Source organism: Phasianus colchicus, chromosome 19 (genome assembly GCF_987193195.1).
Source record: "Phasianus colchicus chromosome 19, bPhaCol1.hap1.1, whole genome shotgun sequence".
Lineage (NCBI taxonomy): Eukaryota > Metazoa > Chordata > Aves > Galliformes > Phasianidae > Phasianus > Phasianus colchicus.
Genome location: NC_143454.1, coordinates 9,791,847 through 9,802,887, shown reverse-complemented (window position 1 = coordinate 9,802,887; position 11,041 = coordinate 9,791,847). Strand labels below are relative to the sequence as shown.

Sequence of the window (11,041 nt, the reverse complement as noted above, 5' to 3'; positions counted from 1 at the left end):
ATGCTGCCTACATATGGTGACACACACATTTCATTTTATGTAGCAGATGCTGCTTTGCTATTGAGAATGTAATATACTGAGTATATTATACTATCATTTGGTTTAGGGTAACTGCAGTGTTTCTTAATTCTGATTAGCTTTAATTTTAAACCTGATTTCCTAAGGAAATGAAGCTTATGAGATTCTGCTTTCTATGCATGTGGTGAGTGATGTGCATCACTCTGCTTATCCATCATTCTCCCATTTCTTTTGAGTTCACCGACCATCCTCAAAGCAGGATGGGAAAAACTGGGTTGTTTCCCCTAACTCTGCACAAAAAGACTTCACAGGGGAGATGGAGTTTACCAGCCAGGCACATGAGTCCTGGGGAACTCAGCTGACAGAGCACTTTCCCCTAAACCGTAAGCACTTCTGAAAATTAAAGAGCTGAGGGTAATAAGGCCACACTCCCATAGCACCCAGAAAGTAAGATCAGTCAGACTGAATTGTGCTGCTCTGCACAGAGTCAAAAGCCCATCTCAGTCTTAATTAGAAGCTAATTAAAAACTCCAAGTGATTTTCTCTTTGCTGCTCTCCCTGCTGGCCCAAAGGTTGAGCTGCAGACACTGGATTCCCATTCTGACAGCATTCACATTGCTGCAGGGCAACCCCAGATTGAACACCGAACATGGTGCAACTTGGCAACAGCTCCAGCTCCATCTTGCTGCTTGTGTCCAACTCATCTGCTCTCATTTTCAGACGTTTTCCTCAGAATTCACGCTTTGGTTGGCTGAGATCTTTTTAGAGGCAGCAGGGCACAGCTGTGATTAAATTGCACCATGAAAGCCAGACAGCATTTTTAATGCAGCCAGTATTGGTAGTATTCTGTAATTCTCTGTCACTTCCCAGCAAAATATCCTGTTTAGCATGTTAAAATAGCACCCGCTCACCTTAGGTGCTGCACGGCCCCGCACGCGTGAACTCTGTCTTGTTACAGCACCAATTCTGCCAAGAAGGGCCATAAACAGCACTTAGTGATGCATAATATATGAAAATGGTTCACGCTGAGCTTTTAGATACGGAAGGATTTTTTTTTCTCTTAATACTATTACAAGATGCTCCTTCAGCCATTGAAGCACTGTCATAAATATTTAAAAGATTGTTTGAAAAACCCAGTCAGCGCAGAGTGAATATTTATGGCCCCCAACCCCCTGACCTTTAGATTTGGGGTATGGCATACATAAACTAGCCTCATTAAACCATACACCACAGGTCAGCTTGAGGATCCGATCGGAACTCCAAGCTCCTTCTGAGCATTTAGCATCGCTGAGGTTCCCAGTGATAAAGAAACAGTGCAACAAACAGAGGCCGCGGTTGGACCCGGATGACATGCCCACTGTTGGGGCCAGCACAGAGAAACGTAGAGCATGGGTCTGTCACCTTTCATTCCCTTCTCTTGGGGACGGTGCCAACCCACGTTGTCCCAAGAGAGGGAACGGCAGTGAACGGCCCGGCGCTGTCCGTGGTGCTGAACGCAGAGATAAAACGCAGCATTGGCCGTTCCCAGAGGAACCGTCCGTGGGTTTGTCTGCTCTCTGCTCCCTTGGATTTGTCCCTCCGTAGTGCTAAATCCCCAGTGACACAGAGCCGGGGGCGTACAGCCGAGTTTGGATCTCATTGCCTTCATTCAGGTTTTTCTAGCAGACCCGCTGTAGTTACATACTTCAATCAGAGATTTTCAAAACCTCCATGTATCGCAGCTGGTGCATCTTTTTCTTTTTTTTTTGTTCAGTTTCTGGAAAATTATGACTCACACTCAGTGTTTTCAACCTAAAGCCTTGCATTCCTCCTGCATGCTCAGCCCAAATCTCTCTTCCCCCAAAGGCTGCCCAGGATGGGACTGAGGATAGAAGCAGCCAGCATCCAGGGAAGGGACTGCACAACATCTCCACATTTCTCAGAATATAACTTTAAGAGCTTAAAGGCCCTTCAGTTCTGCATGTAGTCAGGGTTTTGAAGCATTCCACTGTTATACTTGCATATTTAAAAATAAGAAAAAACTGAGAAGATAAATGCAAAGGGTTTGAGCATGGAAAGCAGTGGCACTTAGAGAAATCCCATTCAAGTCGCTGAAAAAGGCAAACACTATGAATGTTATATCCATTCAATATCACTCAGGGATATAGCAGGTTTGCTGGGCAGCCCCAGATCACCACTGTGTGTTGACGGGGCCAAAAAATGTGACCTATAGAAAGTCACCGGGTATTGATATCCATAATTCACAGATGCTCCTGGCAAGAACTCACATAATGCTCTTGGCAGCTCTGCCCTGATGAAGGTGAGGGAAATCTGGCAGTGGCAAAGTGAACAAGTGTTTAAGTTTCTGGCAGTTTATGCTCCAGTTGGACCATGTGGCCAGAGTCCATGTGTTAAATAACCAAGCCCAGCACGAGTGAGCAGGGAGCAAGGCTAAAGTGCCACTTAAAGCTTAATAGAGTTGGTAACAAGTGCTGGTTACTCAGTTTGGGCAGTCACACTTAACACTTATTGCAACAGGATGTCAGATGAGCACCACTCAGCTGCCTCTTACCACCCTGGGGGGAGAACTGCTGCAGGGAGCACTTGCAGCCAGGTTGTGTGTGTGCTGCCATGCTTCCAAGGACAATTTTCCCATCTAGCTAGTGGTAATCAACACAGCAAAGGTACTTCTCTTGCCTTGCTGATGATGGGCTTCCTATGATTCACACCCACTTCTGGGAGATATTCCTGGTCTCCTGCCACATCACTGCCCTAATTGCCCTGCTACTAGTAAATACCTTCCAGGTGTATGTCACAAATGATCCACGGGAATTGAACTTTTTTTTTCTTCTGATATTCCTAGCTTTGTTAGCTGGAATTGATTCTGCTTCTACATTAACTGGAAAATAAACAAAACTCCAGCCAAGCTGGCTGCATGCCTATTGCTGGGAACCTGCTGAAAAAGATGAAAGATCCAATATCGCAATTAATAGGTCCACAGGGGTGCTTTGAGAAGTGCTTCAGTGTCCTCACATCGCCATAACACTTTGCAACGCCCTCAGTGCTCCCTTCCAGACCCAAACAAAAGCTGCTGCAGATAATCCCTGCACTACCCAGGCTTGCTCCCTTGTGGGGAACCGCAAGGATCTGCCTTTCTCCTCCTGTTAGTGTCCTCCCAAGGCTGCTGACAACCTGCAGAGTCACAAGGGGATGTAGAGACATCTCTTCCCCACTCCCTCTGTCTAGGTTCCTTGTTTCCTGTAGCTTGGGGAGTCAGAGAGTAAAAGCAGTGCTCATTTCTTCCTGTGTAAATAGTTGGGAAATGCTCAGATGGGCAGAGTTACACTGATCACAAAAGGCTTTTATGGGTGGTGGAAAGACTCAGGCATACAGAAACGAATGCTGGCTCTGTGGAGTTAAGACTTGTTGGGATCCAGCTCTCATTTGTGGTAGCAAAAGCAAGGGCAAAAATTGGAATCCTTGAATTTAGACCTATTGACATTCCAGAAGAATCTCTCTCCATCTTGCTGCTTTTGGGAGCCTCTTCTTTGCAGAGGGAAAGGTTTTCTCAAAGTCATCCAAAGGGATACCCAGGGAAACCTTCGAGGACCCTGTGGGAGCCCCTCTGGCTGCCCTGGATTTGTGCTTTCTGTGCTCCAAATCCTGAGTTTTCAGTGCCTGCATAGGAAAAGGGCAAAGAGCTGACGGAGTTAAGCCATTTGAAGGAAGGCAGAAGGTTATGTGCATCAGAGCCAACCTTTATGGGTGTTTGACTAGCAGCTGTTTGTAGACACTCAGCACATTAACAAGGCTGCTGCCACTTATTGTGCAATGATCATTTTAAACCCTCTCCTTTTGTTCCTCTCACTCCACAGGAACCCAAATAGAGCAGTAAAAATACCATCTGAGGGGGCAACTAATTACCTTTACCATTTGTCCCCGAGCCTGCTGCTCTCACTGCTGGGAAGCCAGCACCCAGGGCTTGACTGTGCTCCATAGGGTGATCAGCACAGGGACATCCCACATCTGCTGCCTCTCAGAATGGCAAAACTCCAATGGAGGACTGAGTTTAGAGCAATCCCATCCATATCACTGAACAAAACATCTCTGGATTGAAACAGCCCCGCTTTGCTTCTCTGTCCTTGGGGGATTCCAGAATCAGGCTGGTGAGGGAAGTTAAACTGTTGTTTGCACTGGCTGAAAGGCTCTCCCATAGCAGTGTTTTTTAAAAATTAAATGCTTGTGTCCAATTGTATTTGCATTGTATAATGTCCTTACCCAATGCAATCACTTCAAATCACTGTTCTTCAAATCCTCAGGGACATCTGCAGTGAACAGAGGGCCCAGGTCAAGTATAAACCTTCTGGTTTATTTGGGAATGTGCGTGTCAGTGTTACCATTGCATTAATGAACCATGTAAATCACAGCCAGTTGTTAAATAACAGACAGGAGGAGGAGGGGAAGGGAGGAGGGATTTCGTACCTTTTACAAGGAGAGTTTTGCAGTGACAAGAAAAATCTGTGTCAGTGTTGCAACTCGCCAGCTTGGAGGACATAAGTTTCCCATCCAAATATTGCTTCTTCAGAAGATCTTGCTGCTCCCAGGAGATTCTGCAGAAATTTGTAGAGCCCAACGTTCACATGCTTTTAGATGGGTATTGCAGAAGGATAATATGAATGGAAATTTTAGATGATTAAGAAAAAAAAAAAGAGATGCAAGCTGCTTGTTTTCTTCTTTAAGCTGCATTGGGATGCATGGGTCAGACTGACATCCATCACTGACTGCCAAACTCACAGCCATGTCCCTGGTTTGTCAATCACCCTTCAGTTTGTACATGAACAAAGCCCAGTCCTGAGAGGGGATCTCTTACTTCCATGTAATATACAGTTATTACTTCAATATTAAAGGAAAATACAAGGGGAAACTGGACAATCAGGCACGTTGCTTGGCTGGAATTGTGAATCTTCAGTGTTGCAGATGCACAAAATCTTTGTATAGCTCAAATCTGCTCCTATTCCTGCTCCCTTCCCTGAGAACACAAGCCAGGTCTGTACGAGGCAGAAATGTTATTTCAGTTACCATTCTCCAAAGTCACCTTCACTTAGGAGATAGTAGTAAATGGAGGAGGAGCATTGGGGCAACAGCAGACCTAAGCTCACTAGGAACTTTCAAATTCACCATCCCTTTCCTACAACAGGTGAATTGTATGATAGGAAGGAAAGGGAGAGAAAACACAGGAACTGCAGAAGTGCTTTTGCTCTTTTGCCCCTTGATTACCAAATGCTGCTGGTACACCAGCCTCCTATAGAGAGGCAGCAACCCCAGCTTGGAGCCTGACAGAGCCATGAGTTGGGCTGCCCTAATTGCCTTCACCCATGGCAGAGCCCTTTTTATTTCACTTAGCATCCCTCCAACCACACAAACTCATTGCACAAACCCAATCCATTTCCATCTCTGCTGGCCCATGGTGCACAGTACTGCTGCATGTTTTTCTTCCTGTTCCAAAGCTGACACTTGCAAATACATGCACTTATACATCATACCATCTACTGAGGTGTTTTTTTTCCTTTTTAAACCAAGCTAGACTGAAACAGTTACTCATTTTTCTATGTAATAGTGAGATGCCATCAATGCCTCAAGTTGCACATTTTGCATCTGCAGGAGCCAAGTAGTTATATGCTGTAATGATTGAACCATCAGCTGAGACGTTGCAGAGTGACAGGGACATTCTGCATTTTACAGCTGTTTGAAAACAGTCCCTGGTCGATAAGTACTGATTTTCTCAGGAGGAGGAGACCCTGTTTGCAACTGATATTTTCAGGGAAACAGCAAGCTTGGAGCTGGTGCAATGCTGGGCAGCAGCACAGGGTGAGATGTCGCTGTGTCGGAAATTGCCAATGATCTGTTCCATTGATCTTCACCTAGATGTAGCTCACTGGGACCTGGAGTTGGAGAAGTGTAATAGTAACAGGATTTTCTCTTTTCTCCACTGAGATTAGCAGCTCTGAAGCTCTGTTACCTTACTCCTTCTCCGTGATTTACTTTTAGCTTTTTTGCAGCAGTTGATGTTGTATAATAACCCAGTGTAGGGATCATTGTCCATCCCAGAGCATACAGGTGGCAGAGGGATGTCACCTAAGGGTTCTCTGCCTGTGCAGGCTGAACCCAACCAGCTGGGCTTAAACAACAAAGTTGGATGAGATCCAGTGTTTTCATTCCCTGAGTGATTCCAACACTTGCAATGGAGCAACAGGAAGGAGGCTTTCCTCAAAAAACCCTCAGAGCTCCTCTGCTACCTCCATCTCCAAGGGGCTTGGCCCCATACTTTACTGGGAGAAACATCAGACACTGGATTCACTCTTACCAAAATGACTGAATTTGTTGATGAGCTTTTTCCAAAAACGCAATGGTTATTAAATCCAAAAGTAAGTAGGAGATGTTTTGAAATGCTTGATAAGAAACTGGTTTCCTCTAGGCTGGCAAGGCTTCCCTTCATTTTCGCCCTCTGTGGAAGATTTTAGAGTGGTAAGGATGTTAAATACATCCATGTAATGCAGCTTCAGACAGCAAAAAGGATTAAAACTTGACTCCAGAAAAGGGAAGGAAGTCAGATTACTTGTCAAAATTAAATTTGCTTTTGGATGCCATTACTTTCTACATTAAAAAGCTCTGGGGATTAGGAGATAAAGCAGCTAAATCCAATCTGGAGACAGGCTCAGAGGGAAATGTCAGCCAGCCGGTAATCCCAGCTCTTTTCTTTAATAGGATCCTCCCGGAGTAAAAGAATGTGAGAACAATTATTTAATTCCATTCTGAATCCTACTTTTCTTATCCACCTGGCTCAGCATCACTGTTACAGCGGTAAACCAACCTGTGACCCAAACCTCACAGCTCCACGCACACTGTGGTTTCCCATCTGTGGGGTTATTGTTTGTGCATTTTGGTTTGTTTTTAAGAGTTAGAAATAAAACACACAATACACTGAAGAAGATAAAGTCACAGCCATAGAGAACAAATTGCAGCATGCCTCAGCATCCCAGCACCAATAAGCCAGTAACCATGGTTGCACCGTTCTCTGCAAGGACATCTATTCACACAGACACACATGCATTGACTCAGAGAATGACTTAATTCTCCAACACGATACAAAAGATGGGAAAATCTCTACGCTATCCAAATCACTGATTGATTCACAGTGAAGATTCCTTTAAACCAAGCACCAGACAAAGGTCTTCAGCTACTACTACAGATTGACATCAGCAGCCAGTAAACACCAGAGTGCTTTACAGCCCAATGAGAAGCCTGCAACAAAGGTAGAAAGCACTGGCACATTTTGTCAAGAGAGGAAGTGGATGCTCCATCCCTGGAGACATCTGAGGCCAAAGGACAGGGCTGTGAGCACCTAGTGGAGCTGTGGGGTCCCTGTTCATTCCAGGGAGCGGGACCAGATGGCCTTTAAAGGTCCCTTCCAAGCCAAACCATTCATCAAGCAAAGGGCAGATGCTCTAATTGCCACAGACAGGGAGATCAGGGCTATAGCAGAGGATCCTGTTTAATGAAGACCCTGATTATTCCTGGAGTTCAAGAGACAGGCAAGAAACAAATACCCACTAAGAGTTTCACTCATAATAAAAGTGATGGAGAAATCACGCACCAGAGTTCAGCTGAACGCGTGCGTAACACGATGGAAAATGCAACAGTGACAGCAAAGCAGCAAAATCCCAGGCTACAGTGAGTGGGGAGACACTCAAACACAACAGCCATTAACATAAAAAGAAGTGAATGAAGCTGCTTACCTTCAGTCTCAGGTACACAAGGATCTCTAGAGAAACATCCTTGCCTCTGCTGCCAACCCTTGAATGAGGTCTGGGCAGGGGTGGATCTTGGTCCAGCCCTTCAGGTCATTCAGTACATTGCACACACCTGAGCTCCCCTGAGTTGGCCCTGCCTTCCACCAGGTGCTCAATCACAGCTTCAAGCAGTGAGTTAGCATTTTCACTACAATATGCAAGAAACTGTGGGTCAAAAACTATTCATCTAGAGATTCTCTTCTACTCTGAAAAAGAATAAATAAATTATATATTAAAATCAAAACAACACAACACAACACAAAAACCAGCCATTGAAAGAAGTGAAGGAGCTCCACCAGGAAGGAAAAAAGCAAAGGCTCTATCATAGCCCAGCAACTTCTGTTGCTTCCTGCTAGGATGTCATAGGGGTCTGCAGGAGCAGGGCTGACAGCTTCCACCTGGCCTTGAACACCAGCACTGCCAGACCCTGGAACCCCCAGCACCTCCCATCCACAATTAAAGGCCTGTCTGTATCTTTCCCATCACCAAAGCCACACATATGCATATCAAAAGGACAGCAGGGCCAAATGCAGCATCTTCAGATGCTAGAGGCCGGAGGTATGATAATTTAAACAAATAACAAGGAGCAGTGAAGGGAATAAACTGCAGCAAGGCCAGCCAAGTGGATGCACTTGAAGGGCTTCTGGAGCTGGCAATGCAGGTTGCATAGCACAGGAAATGTTCTGGGTGACACTGTGCCCTGGGATGCCACCGCCAGCTGTACCAGTGCCAGTCATAGCCAACAAAGCCAAGGCAGCCCTTCATGCCTGATGCATGCTTATTTTTATTTTTATTTTTAATTAAACTAGCTGTAGGGAAATATAACATTTTCCTTCAGTAATTCATCCCCACGGCTCCCCTATTTTGTCATTTTAATTAAAGCCAGCCCCTGCCACAGTTTGGATGTTTGCAGCGATTAGTATTAAATCAAGCTTAAGCCTTAGGGACTGGTCCATTTTCTGCTTTTCTTTTCTTTTCTTTTCTTTTCTTTTCTTTTCTTTTCTTTTCTTTTCTTTTCTTTTCTTTTCTTTTCTTTTCTTTTCTTTTCTTTTCTTTTCTTTTCTTTTCTTTTCTTTTCTTTTCTTTTCTTTTCTTTCTTGTTGTTGTTGGGCATTCACAGCCAAAAAACCAGGGTCTGGGGCTGAATGCATGAAAAGGGTAACACAGCTAGCATGGATGTCCCTGACACTGTCCCCATCCCACATGTAGTTCATGAGTCCAGTGGGCACTGAGAGCAGCACCATGCCCCAAATTTCAGCGTAGGCATTCCCATAGCTGAGCTGTGTTTTTTTTTTGCCCAGGTATCCCATTTCAATTTTTCTTTGGAGAATGACTCTTTGTTTTAATTGCTTCTCATTAAACCTGCTGTTACCCTTCACCTTGCATACACAGAGCAATAGAAAATTGTCACTACTACAATATAAGGGAGACAATGGGAGCTCAACTGCCCACCCCAGACCGGGTCAGGTCATCCTTCTCTCCCTAGCAATTGTGCTATTTTGCAGTTGGGATTTTCCTTAGTGCCCAGCCTGAACCTGCTTTTCTTCCAGGTTAAATAAGTTGCCCAGAGCTGCTTTGATCATTGTTGCTGTTTTAATCAGGAGTTGTAAGGTATTCAATGTTTTTGTTAAATGTACAGCTTCAGAGAGAGGTAGTTGCATGGGACTTGTGCACTTCACCTTAAATAAAGCTCTCATTGTTAGCTTTGATAGTGTCAGAGAAAAGGTGGAAAAGCATGACCTATGAATCAGCTAATGGCTCAGAAACAGAGAAAGGAAGGAAAGACAAAAGTACCCAGGAAAGGTTTGTTAAGTCTTCTTTTTCTCTTTTTTTTTCTTCTTTTTTTTCCCTCTCATAGTTGAGTGCTTTTTCTGCACTCAATTCTGAGAATTCCCAAGTAGTGCTCAGTGTTTTGGACAACTAATGGAGCCTGGAAGCTCACCATTGCCACGTCTTGAATTTGGTTCCCAGTTGCACGATTCACACAGGGCCAGCGCTGACTGTGAGCCCCCCAGTGTTTTCTGACTCTGAAAGGACCCCCTGGGACAGCACCCACCCTGCAGCCCCCTGAGGAATCAGCTCATTTTAACAACACCCCAAATGTTTGGGGAGAGAAAGCAACCGAGACCAGCCCCTCCGTGCCCCTGTCCACGGTGCTGAAACCGCGGAACGTGGGGCTGAGAGAACGCGGTTACCAAGAAATAAAAATTGAAGGGGAAAAAAAAAAAAAAGAAGAAGAAGAAAAAGAAAAAGAAGAAAAAAAGAAAGAAAGAAAACATGCATGTACACGTGTACAAATATCAGAAACCTCCCCCCGAGCTTTCCAATTGCCGTGACAGACGGGCACGTCTTCCGCAGCGCAGGAGGATGCTCGGAGCTCCGCTGCGGCGCGGAGGAGAGCGGTGGCCAAGGGGGGAAGCGAGAAGCGGGCAGTGCTGCCAGCCCCGGCTGCTGAGCCCAAGCAGATGGAGGAACAGGAGGGAGCACTACAGAGTGAGTCAAGATTGTGATTTTGCACAGGAGAAAAACTGTTCTTCTCAAAAGCAGGAAAGAAAAAAGAAATAAGGTTATCTCGTCAACAAGTCTTCAAGATCATGGCAGTCACAAGCCTGCTACAAGTCAGAGCTATGAAAATGGGGAGTCATGCAGCCAGAAGCAGGATTGCTGGTTTTTATTTCTCATCTCATACACAGACAAAGGAGAAGAGCAGCTGCAGCCACTCTGTGCCCTGCTCAGGCTTTAACAAAGCACAGGTGAGGGGCCACATCCAGCCACTGCCCACCTACCTCACCTTGACCCCTAGAAAATAGGATCATTCCACAAAAAAAAAAAAAAAAAAAAAAAAGTTGAATTCTATTTACCAAGACCTCAGAGAAATAGCTACCACCTCTAAATGCCAAAGAAGAAAAAAAGAAGGAACACTAGCCTAGAAATGCAGGAAAAACCCAAACCCTTCTCCTTTCTTCTACCCAGGCTTCTACAGCCTCCTTGTTAATGACTTGGTACTTAATTAATAGTCATTAAATTTATTCATTACACCTGATTCAGGCTTGGCTATGACAAGCTGTGGGGGCTTATTACAGAGGAATGTGATTTAACCCCTTACCTGCCCAGCACTTCTGAACTGCTCCCTGCTCTTCTCCTGGGATCTGATAGATGTTTTTATCATGAACCATATGTCTTCCTATGTCCCT

At 45.0% G+C, this 11,041-nt stretch overlaps 1 long non-coding RNA gene across 4 annotated transcripts; it reads right to left on the bottom strand.

Annotated features, from left to right (window-relative positions):
- Nucleotides 1-547: 547 nt before the first annotated feature.
- LOC116234315 (uncharacterized) lies at nt 548-7,989 on the bottom strand. Of its 4 annotated transcripts, none has more exons than XR_016458849.1 (3): nt 7,794-7,989; nt 4,480-6,502; nt 548-4,322 (listed from the first exon to the last, which is right to left on the bottom strand). It is a non-coding gene; the product is annotated as an uncharacterized LOC116234315 (long non-coding RNA). The 4 variants fall into 4 exon arrangements; XR_016458850.1 differs by having other exon boundaries at nt 548-4,607; nt 6,362-6,502; XR_004168107.2 differs by having other exon boundaries at nt 548-6,502.
- Between the last annotated feature and the right edge of the window lie 3,052 nt (nt 7,990-11,041).